Raw genomic sequence first — 12,143 nt, 5'->3', positions numbered from 1 at the left:
GTTTCCTACCGTAAGCAAGAAATTCCTCAACAGCAGTTCAGAAATGACCCCAACATCTCGGTCAAACAACGTCTTCACCTCCGGACGGTCACTCGGGGCTCCAGTCTCTGCCGTGTCTGCTCGCTCACCTCTGCCCATCTTCCCGGGCGTCTCCATGGTGGGGACGAGCGTGACAACCCCCATTCCAGCCACGGCATCCACCTTAATCTTCCAAACGCCACTGCTGTGGGGAGGAGCCATCACAGATCGCCATGGCAACAGAGCCCCTGGGGCTCAGTGGATCCACCACGCTCAGGCACTGCCCAACAGACACCTGGTGCAGGTGCCCCTTCTGCTCAAAGGTCCACTGCTGGGAGGTTCGATCCCTGGCCGCCTGACCCATGGCACTTCATGAGTCGCGGAGGGTCTGACATATCCAGGCAAAGGAGATTATTTCAAACCAATTCACATTCTTCATTATAAATCCAGATTTGACTTGGGTCACCGTAGTCACGCACAGTAAGCACTACTAGGCCTCCTTTCTAACGTGGGCGGCCCTCAGTTGCCTGACACTTGTTGGTCTAGAGGTGACAGAGCTTTGCACACTGAAGGGCTATGGGGTGTTTGGGCCCTATTGATAAAAACGGGCTGCTGGGGTTAGGCGCTGGGCCCAGATACCTGCACCTCTGGATAAATATTATCCAAATACTATTTAAATGAATCATAATCCAAATCAAGACTTCAAATGAGGTCTGCGGGGAAAATACTGCTCCTTATGTTCATCTCACCACACCTGTGCCAGCCTCAAGGACTTGTGTGTCACAGTGTCCTGGCCTTCAGGAGAACAGGATGGTGGCCTTCTCTGGGAAGCGTGTCTGACTCCAGAGCACGGGATGCTGAAGAGTCTACCTTCACGCATCCAAATCTGAAATGATGTTTCTTAGTCTTCTCCTCCCCAGATGCCCATGTCACTGTCACACTGTCCAAGTTCCCTCACGTAGTTTCCTTCCGATCATGGCAGACAACCCTCCAGCCACTGCGGTGCTATAGGTGCCATGGCTCCCTCCAGCCCTCCGAGCGCAGAAAGGGGAACAAGGTCCCGCCTGAAGTGCAGCCCCCAGGTGAAGCCCCCCCACACCACAGGGGAGGCGCTGTAGGTGCCTGATGTCGCATCACTGGGCACACCACCGTGTGCCCGGTCCCGCCAGAGGGCGGCCAGCAGGGGCTGCAGCCACAGCAGGTCCGCCTCACAGTGGCTGTCCAGGAGCACCAGGACTTCTGCTGCATGGGCTCTTCTAAGCATTCTTCCTTGAGTCAATCCCTCGTACTTGCTATTTCTCATCACTTCAGGTTTTCCAGGAAGGCATTTTTGGATGTACCTGTCTAGTTCTCCTTTCAAATCATCGAAGGCACCGTTGTTGCCCCCAAGGATAATTTCGTAACAAAGCTGGGCTGGCGTGTGGTCTAGGATGCTGTGTACCGTCCAGAGCAAGGCCGACGAGGCTTTGGGGTAGAAATACAACACTAGCGACTGGCAGATGTGGCAGGTAAGACCTGCCTTCGCACGCTGCGTTCCCGGCACTGACACATCTCTGCAGAAGCCAAGTGCGTACCAATAAGCACACTGAAGGCGTGTTTCTGAAGCCTCTCAACTCCGGATCACATTCATTAAAAATCATACCCAGTTCAGGAGAGAATTTCACGCTGCCTTTTTCCAGATCTTCAACGTGATTATCTACCGCATCATCAATTTGATTTGCTTTGATTTGTGATCCTGATACATGACCTGGACTCAAGTGAAATGGGGATAAAATTTTGAGGGGACTGTTCCATGGGGCCCAGGCTCCTTGATGGGCACGTTCTTAACTGGTTGAGACACTTCACTGAAGTTTAGATTAAACAAAAAGCAAAACTATCCAGGCGGTTGTAAGGCGACCATAACAAAAAAATACCAGACTGTGACACTTCCCATTATAGACCTAGCATAGCTGAACGGCCGTTTTCGACTTCCCTGACGCCAGCACTGCAGGACCCTGATCTTCCAGGACTCAAGGCTGTGGCATCTTCCCTCCTGCCACGGCCCGGGTCCGAGCTGCATCTGCCACAGCAGACTGAACTGCTGAGAGGACTCACAGCACTAGCCACACTGGCACCCTTGGGCTCTCCCGGAGCTGGCGCCCATGTTCTTAATGGCATCTAGTATGGTGAATCCTAGCATTTTGGGAATTGTAAATGAGCATGGGCTTCAACTTAGAGTCAGCATTACATGCGCTTGTAACAAAAGACTCAGCCTGTCCTTTGAAGGACTGAAGTCAGGCACTGGCGTCTCTGCAGCTGGGCAAGTCCTGATGGCATCTTTTTCCCACAGAGGGCTGATCTGTCTCTACTGAAAGTCTGTTGTTCACTGTGGCTGCCTTCATCGTAATGATCTAGCTGGCTCTTCCGCACGACTCTGCAGCCTCTACATCAGCACGTGCCGCTTCCCTGTGCACTTTTCTATTATGGAGACAGCTTCTTTCCTCAAACTGCACGAACAAACCTCTGCTAGCTTCAGCTGCTTTTCTGCAGCTTCCTCATCTCTCCCAACCTTTAAAAACTTAAAGACGGAGTTCCACGGAGTTCCCTGTGTGGTGCAGCAGAAATGAATCCAACTAGAATCCATGATGATGCGAGTTTGATCCCTGGCCTCACTCCGTGGGTTAAGGATCTGGTGTTGCCATGAGCTATGGTGTAGGTTGCAGACGCCACTCAGATCCCACAGTGGCTGTGGCTGGGGTGTAGGCCAGCAGCTGTAGGTCCGATTCAAGCTCTAGCCTGGGAACTTCCATATGCTGCAGGCGGGGGCCCCAAAAAAAGCAAAAAATAAAAAAATAAAACTTAAAAGAGAGTTAAGGCCTTGCCCTGATTAGGCTGTAGCTTCAAGGAATGTTGGGGCTGGTTTGATGTTCTATCCACACCACTAAAACTTTTTCCATAACAGCACCAGGCTGAGTAGCTGCTTTCTCCTCACTCTTGTTTTCACTGAGCGGCCCTCAAGAACTCTCTCTTTGCATTCACAACTTGGGAACCGACACAAGAGGCCTAGTTTTCAGCCTAGTTCAGCCTTCAAGATGCCTTTCTCACAGCTTATCATTTCTAGCTTTTGATTTGAAGTAAGAAACATGAGAGTCTTCCATTCCCTTGAATACTTCGAGGCCATCAAAGGTATTAACTGGCCTGATTTCACCACTGCTGTGTCTCGGGGAATGGGGACGCCTGAGGAGGGGGGGGAGAGATGGGGTGGGGACGGAGGGACAGCGAGTGATGGGACAATCAGAACACACAAAACCTTCATGAACTAAGTTCACTGTCTTATATGGACATAGTCTGAAGCGCTCCACAACAATTATAAAAACAACATCCAAAGTGTGTTGATAACAGATCACCGTAACAAATAATTTTTAAAAACTTTGAAATATTGTCAGAATTATCAAAAGGTGACACAGAGACACAAAATGGGCAAATGCTATTGGAAAAAATGGCACCAATGGACTTGCTTGATGCACAATTGCCACAAACCTTCAATTTGTTTAAAACAAACAAACAAACAAAAAAACCTGAAAGCAAGGCACAATAAAATGAGGTGTGTCTGCACAGCTAACCATCCAACAAAGGAGATAAAACGGAATCATAAAAAATTTCAATCCAAAAGAACACAGGATAAAGGCAACAAAGAACTGACAGATCTTAGAGGAAAACATATGCAGAACACTCTTTGACATAAATCAGAGAACTCTCTTTTTTGTCTACCTTCTAGAGTAATGAAAATAAAAAGCAAAAATAATCAAATAGGACCTAGTTAAACTTAAAAGCTTTTTTCAAAGCAGAGGAAACCATTTAAAAAGAAAAAAAAGGGAACCCTCCTGCACTGTTGGTGGGAATGTAAACTGGTACAGCCACTATGGAGAACAGTTTGGAGATACCTTAGAAATCTATACATAGAACTTCCATATGACCCTGCAATCCCACTCTTGGGCATCTATCCGGACAAAACCCTACTTAAAAGAGACACGTGCACCCGCATGTTCATTGCAGCACTATTCACAATAGCCAGGACATGGAAACAACCCAAATGTCCATGGACAGATGATTGGATTCGGAAGATGTGGTATATATACACAATGGAATACTACTCAGCCATAAAAAAGAATGACATAATGCCATTTGCAGCAACATGGATGGAACTAGAGAATCTCATCCTGAGTGAAATGAGCCAGAAAGACAAAGACAAATACCATATGATATCACTTATGGAATCTAATATCCAGCACAAATGAACATCTCCTCAGAAAAGAAAATCATGGACTTGGAGAAGAGACTTGTGGCTGCCTGATGGGAGGGGGAGGGAGTGGGAGGGATCGGGAGCCTGGGCTTATCAGACCCAACTTAGAATAGATTTACAAGGAGATCCTGCTGAATAGCATTGAGAACTTTGTCTAGACACTCATGATGCAACAGAAGAAAGGGTGGGGGAAAAAATGTAATTGTAATGTATACATGTAAGGATAACCTGACCCCCTTGCTGTACAGTGGGAAAATTTTTAAAATTATAAAAAAAAAGAAAGAAAGAAAAAGAGAAAAAAAGGAGTTCCCGCCGTGGTGCAGCGGAAACAAATCTGATAGGAACCATGAGGTTGCAGGTTCGATCCCTGGCCTCACTCGGTGGGTTAAGGATCTGGCATTGCTGTGTGCTGCAGTGTAGGTCGGCAGCAACAGCTCCAATTCGACCCCTAGCCTGGGAACCTCCATATGCTGTGAGTGTGGACGTAAAAAGCAGCAAAAAAAAAACAAAAAAACCCCACTAAATAATCCAATCAAAAATGGGCAAATGATCTACACAGACATTTCTCCAAAGACGACAGACAGCCAAAAAGCACACTACAACATGCTCAACCTGACTATTAGAGAAATGCAAATCAAACCTACAAAGGGAGTTCCCGTCAGGGCGCAGTGGTTAACGAACCTGACCCATGAGGTTTTGGGTTCGATCCCTGGCCTCGCTCAGTGGATTATGGATTAAGGATCCGGCGTTGCCATGAGCTGTGGCGTAGGTCACAGACGTGGCTCGGATCCTGCGTTGCTGTGGCTGTAGGTATAGGCTGGCAGCTACAGCTCCGATTAGACCCCTAGCCTGGGAACCTCCATATGCCACAGGCATAGCCCTAGAAAAGACCAAAAAAAAAAGAAAACTACAATGGGGCACCACCTCACACCAGTCAGAATGGCCATCATCAAAAACTCTACAAATAATAAATGTTGGAGAGGGTGTAGAGGAAAGGGGACCCACCTACACTGCTGGTGAGAATGTAAACTGGTATAACCACTATGAAGAACAATACGGAGGATCCTTAAAACTAAATGTAGAATCACCATATAATCCAGCAATCCCATTCCTGGGTATTTATCCAGAGAAAAACAATCTGAAAAGATAAACACACCTTAGGGTTCACTGCAGCACTATTCACAATAACAAGACATAGAAGCAACCTAAATGTCCACTGACAGGAGTGGACAAAGAAGACGTGGTATATTTCTACAATGGAATATTACTCGGCCATAAAAAAGAACAAAATAATGCCATTTGCAACAACATGGATGGACCTAGAGATTATACTAAGTGAAGTAAATCAGGAAGAAAGACAAATATATGATATCACTTACATGTGGAATATAATTTTAAAAAGTGATACAGATGAATTTATTTACAAAACAGAAACAGACTCACAGATTTCAAAAACAAGGGAAATGTTGCAAGGAGGGATAAATTAAGAGTTTAGGATTAACACATATACACCACTATATATAAAATAGACAACTAACAAGGACTTGCTATATAGCACAGGGAACTCTACTCAATATTCTGCAATAACCTATATGGGAAGAGAATCTGAAAAAGAATGGTTATCTGTGTAACTCAATCACTTTGCTGTATACCTGAAACTAACGCAACATTGTAAAGCAACTATAATCCGATTAAAAAGAGAGAGAGAAAGAGAGATCAGAAAGACACACAAATTGGAGAAGGAGGGGGAGGAGGAGAAGATTCAATCACATTAAATGTATATAGCCTAAACACCACAAATAAAAAAGCAAAGATTGTCAAATTTGAATTTTCAAAGACCTGCCTGTAATAAACACACATTACACAAAAAATACAAAGAGATTAAAATAATAGGATGAGATAATATATACCATAGTTATACTAGTCAAAAGAAAGCTAGACTGGATATGTTAATAATGGACAAGTAGATTTCAGAGTTAAATACAGGATTTTTCTGTTACAGTCAAAAGTGTCTTTATCAATAGCTTTCCCCTGATCAAAGTTACAAAATTCCTTTATATAACCACTAGAGCACCTATCACAGCCTCCTTATGATGCAGAATGCCTAATGCTATAAACTAAAAAGCACCTACTATAATTCTTTTTTTTTTTTTTTTTTTTGTCTCTTGTCTTTTCAGGGCCACACCTGCGGCATATGGAGACTTCCAGGCTAGGAGTCGAATCAGAGCTACAGCTGCCAGCCTGCACCACAGCCATAGCAACGCCGGACCCGAGCCACATCTGCGATCTACTCCACAGCTCACGGCAACACCGGATCCTTAACCCACTGAGCGAGGCCAGGGATCAAACCCGCAACCTCATGGTTACTAGTCGGGTACATTAACCACTGAGCCACAACGGGAACCATAATTCTACAGAGAGCAATATGCTGAAAGTGAGACACAATAAAAAATAAAAGAAAAACAAAACAAACAAAGAAATTGAGACACAAACCAATTCTATTGCTGGGCACAAAAGGGTTGTAACATAGCATGCCTGAGACCGTTATTATTAGAAAGGCCTGTGTGCATAGCTGGCATCTGGGAAGCTAGATTTGAGGAGGATTCCCAATGGCTGCCTATGTGACACGACAACGCCCCGCGGTTCCCTATGTGACACGGACATGTCCTGTGGTTCCCCATGTGACAAGGGCAGGTCACTGCGCCTAGTCCATCCTTCTGGTAGGTGCTGGGCAGAGGTGCCTACATGACCACCCCCAGCAAAGATCTCGCGCTCCTCAGGGCAGAAGCATCACACACATGTTGCTGTATTTACACTGCTGGAGGAAGACCACCTAAGGAAGCCTACACATGGATTCCTTTTTCCTTTTTTGGTTGCCCCACGGCATATGGAGTTTCCAGTTCAGGGATCAGATCCGAGCCGCAGTTGCGATCTAAGCCACAGCTGCAATAATGCCGGATACTTAACCCACTGTGCCAGGCCAGGGATCAAACCTGTGTCCACAGCACTCCAGCGACACCACCAATCCTGTTGCAGGAACTCCTGCACATGGATTCTTTGAGACTTTTCTAGGATATATCCTTGCCAAATCAAAGACTTCTTGATCTTGGGCTTAGCCAAAATTACAACTCGATGCTCAGTCCCAGGAGTCCCACTTAGTCCCAAGGGGGCGGTGGTCTTGTGGGTCCCCAGCACAGACAGAGAATTCTTAGAGGTGACTGTTTCCTTCCTCTTAAAATACTAGAGGGCAAAATGAAGGGAATATACTTTGATAATTATTTGGTTTTCACTGTGAAGCACGAGGATTATATATAAAAACAACAACACAGTATTCCTAAGAAAGGTACGTGGAGATCATCTTACATAAAGATACAAACCACATCTTAAGTGACCTTATAAAACTACTTTCAGTTGGAGTTCCCTTCGTGGCACAGTGGAAACAAATCCCACCAGGAACCATGAGGTTGCGGGTTCAATCCCTGGCCTCCCTCAGTGGGTTATGAATCTGGCATTGCCATGAGCTGTGGTGTAGGTCGCAGATGCAGCTCAGATCTGGTGTGGCTGTGGCTGTGGTGTAGGCTGGCCGCTGTAGCTCCAGTTAGACCCCTAGCCTGGGAACCTCCATATGCCGTGGGTGTGGCCCTTAAAAAGCACCCAAATAACCCACAAAACTACTTCTCGTTGGTTAGAGGACAGGTGTGGAGAGAGACTTTGGCTGTACATTGTTAATCTTTTTAAACAGAAATTACTCTGACATTCCATCGCTTATCTATATGCCTGATGTGTACTCCAACCTTATCATAGAAAAGCTATTTTCTTCTCTTTTTCAGTCAATGAAAAGAACCCAAAATATTTAAAAAAAAAAACACACAACTCTCTTGCAGAACTAAGTTGGCTTTTACACAAAAACAAGTGGCGCGAGAGCAGAATATTACCACAGAACTGAACAATGGGGTTGCAGCCTGGGATGAGGGAGAAGGAAACACAAGAAATTAACCATCCAAAGTGGCAGACACTGTAAGTAATGTTTTCATGTTTCACTTTTAAAGTAAGACTGAACATTTCATTCAGAACGAGTTAAAAGAACAGAAATATATATGGGAAGTTTTAGAGGTTATTTCTTTGGGGGGCAATGAGCAAAGTGCCAGAAAGAGGAGCTTTAGGTAAATAAATGATCAAACATTTGTAAATTCACGATTTAAGTATTCTCTTGGTAACAGTCAAATTACCCAGATTTCCAAGGGGTTGGCAGCACCCCCAAAGGCGCAAGAGAGAAACACTGTTACCTTTCCTGAAACACAGGTTCACCCTGAGTGTACTCTTCAATCTACCAAAAGACAAACTCCCCCTGGAAAAACTGAGAAACAACCCGAGGGAAAGCCCAGAAAAACGGAACGGCTTGATAACGACTGGCACTTAACCCCTGCGGAAATACAGTACATGTTCTGGTTTCTGAATGGGAGGAACAGGACGGTCGACCTCAGCGGTGCTGGCCCTGAGCGGCGGACAGTCCCGAGCAGCGCGTGTCCAGGAGCGGCCACTAGGTGCCAGCAGCGCACTCCTGTCCACTGGAGCCCAAGCATTCCGTACTGCCCTCTACTGGGACGGTCCATTCACAGAAACGACTCCAGTGTGTGCCAGGCAGTTTGTCAGGCACCAGAGGTCAAATCACAAGCCAACATAGACAGGATCCATGCCCTCACGAGGCCTATAGCCCTGGCTGGGAGACCCATAATAATGAATACAGAAACAACGCAAGTGCCATAAAGGAGAGATACGTATCCAATAAAATAATAATGTATACTAAGGACACATGCTCAAATGTGTACATAAAGAGGTAAACAACCCAAAAGTTGAGGGAATATGGAGATCCCTCCCCTTGCTGCCGCCAGGCTTTATTATCTTGTTCTTTTCCATCTTGTTAGAATGAACAGTCCTATTCCAGCTTCAATTTATTTCAGTATCTGTCACAGCTTTTTGTAAAAAAAAAAAAAAAAAAAAAAAAAAAAAAAAAAATCATTCGCACAAAATAAGATCTAAACAGAAGCACATATTTCTACAACCATTTTTCAATCCCAACCAAAAGTATCAAAAATTTAGCCAGTAGACTGTCACCTGCCATAGTCAAAAGTATTAATTTTCAATAAATGAGTTTAAAACAAAGAACTCTCAGAATATTTTAGACAGATCAGGAAATGCTAAGATTTACGGCAACAAATGTGAAAATATTTTTGTTGTTTGTTTCTTTACAAACTTTCATTGCTTCTGGCAATAAAATATAATATAAATAGTTCCAAACAACTATTTTCAAAATGTTCAACCCCCAGCACGTTTCCTTGAAAAGTCTTTTACACCATCATTGTTTATCTTGAATGTCCCCTTTATCTTGAAGATGAAATGTTTATTTTCTTTGAAAAGAGAGGTGGGATATATCCTAATACATTCGGCCACGTGTCCTCCTAACAAAGCCAAGAGCGTTCTGACATCTGTCCTTTGGGAAAACAAAAGCCTGTTCTAAGTCCTCAGCACTTTTACAAACGCTGCCCCTGGGGAACCTCTGGAAATAGCCAAGATCTTCCCCGTCACACTACTCTACCCCCAGCACGTGAGGAGAACTCTAAAGATTCACCCGACTCCAGAGGGGGTTTTGGACAATTATAAATTCATAAACTTGGATCGAAGCTGACCACACCGGTGACCTCCCTTCACACTGGCACTGACTCGTGACTTCTTTCTCCTAACTATGAACGACTCCATGGATGACCTTCAGGGCCACTCAGTTAGGCTACACATTTATTGGGGAATGATCAAAAGAGAAAACGACCCCATTCAGAATGGCACTACTATCTGGAAAGAAGACAGAGACGGGCAGAGAAGTGATGGGGCTTGACCTACACCACGCGTGTATTTACCTATTGATTTATCAGTGTGGATCATTCCACAGATAGTAACGCAATACTATCACTCTTTTTTTGGTTATTGCTCAAACTGGGCAACTCTTAGGAGCTCCTTCAGGCTGGCTTCTGTGCTTTCTTGTTCAACTACATGCCTGATTTCAGAACTGCCTCACTTTCTTGCATTTCCCTGCACCATGAACCACTTTTCACAGAGCCCTGGTCTCTTCTATTGGAGAACATGGGTGAGAAACCAAGATCTGAGCACTGGGTGTGCTCACGGCTACTAGAGGTCACGGCTTCCAAGGGGACAGAGCTAGGAGATAAACACATGCATACCTGTACACATACCTATACGTCTGTATCTGCCCATATAAATATTAACAACCCTGAGTTCATATTGCTACTCCTATTTCACTCCAACACCACAAAATTCATTTTTGCCTTTCCTTATTTGCAGCTCCTTTCTCTAGCCTTAAAAACCTACTTCTGGGAGTTCCCATTGTGTCTCAGTGGTTAACAAACCCGACTGGCATCCATGAGGATGTGGGTTCGATCCCTGGCCCCACTCAGTGGGTTAAAGATCTGGTGTTGCTGTGAGCTGTAGTGTAGCTCGCAGATGAGGCTGGATCTCGTGTTGCTGTGGCTGTGGTGTAGGCCGGCAGCAGCAGATGCAATTGACTCCTAGTCTGGGAACCTCCATGTGCCGCATATGTAGCCCTAAAAAGACAAAAGACCAAAAAAGTAAAATACCATAAGATAAAATACACAAAGCCTACTTTTCACTGTCTACCATACACTTTCTTGTTCAACTACATGCCTGTTTTCAGAACGGCTAAGCGTCCCTGTGAGAAATACATTTACTTGCTAGACTGCACATGTATGAGCTGCTCTTGTCCCTTCAACTTTACGGGTATCCAGTCACGACACTGCTGGCTTTCCAGGTGCTGAGTTCCTTCCCTACTCCCTTCAGTGTGAATTCTGCTACTCCGTTTTGGGTTCTCCCAATGCCCAGATGGTTGCAACTGTTTATTTAGGGGGTAGGTGAAATGTTTCTGTGGCTCCAAGAGTCAGAGCTGTGCAAAGACCTATCTGAGAAGTGCTGCCATGCCTCATCCCTGCAGCCCCGATTCTGTTCCCATCTTCTTTACACTGCTTTCTGACCCACCTTCCATAGGTAACCAATCTCTTGTTTCTTGTTTACCCTTCCTTTATTCTTGTCCACAGATGGGCATGTGTACGTATATTTTCTTCCATCTCACTCCTTCCTACATAAACGCTGCCCACCATAAACGGGCATATGTACTTTTTCTTCCACTTCCAAGTATATATTGGAAATGACTTCCCACTAGTTCATAAAGATACCCCTCAGCCTTCTTACAGCTGCACCATACTCCGTGTATGAATCAAATCACAGTTTACTCAACCATTCCATTCTGGGTGCTCATTCAGGTGGTTCCTAATATTTTACAAATTAAACAATGTTGCAATTATTAACTTTTAACAGCACATGTTTTCTTCTTTAATTGGGGGAGTATTTTTAGGACAGATTCTCAAAAAGGTCAAAAGATAAGCACCTCCGGAGTCTATTAGGCGTTGTCAAATGTCCCTCCAGAAGACATGTACAATCTGCATTCCCACCAACGAGGTGTAAGAGTGCCTATTTCCCCACAGCTTTATCAAAATGTGTGGTTACAGTGTGGCAATCCAACACCACAAACTTCATTTTCTCCCTTGATCACTGCCTTTCCTAAAATACTTTCCACTGTTACAAAATATTCCAAAACCACCTGTTCCTTTTTTGGGTGGCACTTGCCACAAATGGAAGACCAGGGATATATCCCAGGCCAGGGATCGAACCCACGCCTCTGCAACAACCTGAGCTGCTGCAGACACAACACCAGATCCTTAACCTACTGCACCACTTCAGGAATCCCCAGAACTACTTC

General features: G+C 44.9%; 1 protein-coding gene and 1 pseudogene across 12 annotated transcripts in view; both read right to left on the bottom strand.

Moving 5' to 3' along the window:
- The window catches only part of KMT2C (lysine methyltransferase 2C), a 286,602-nt gene that overhangs the window by 157,069 nt on the left and 117,390 nt on the right, over positions 1–12,143 (bottom strand). The gene's annotated exons all lie outside the window — the stretch shown is intronic.
- LOC110257607 (polypeptide N-acetylgalactosaminyltransferase 11 pseudogene) lies at positions 61–2,215 on the bottom strand (annotated as a pseudogene).

This window comes from Sus scrofa, chromosome 18 (genome assembly GCF_054392235.1).
Source record: "Sus scrofa isolate SSC_HxYL_T2T_F1_AM1 chromosome 18, Sscrofa_HxYL_maternal_Yorkshire_Landrace_v2.0, whole genome shotgun sequence".
Taxonomy (NCBI): domain Eukaryota; kingdom Metazoa; phylum Chordata; class Mammalia; order Artiodactyla; family Suidae; genus Sus; species Sus scrofa.
Note: the sequence above shows the minus strand (reverse complement) of the source record. Positions and strands in the feature narration are given on the sequence as shown.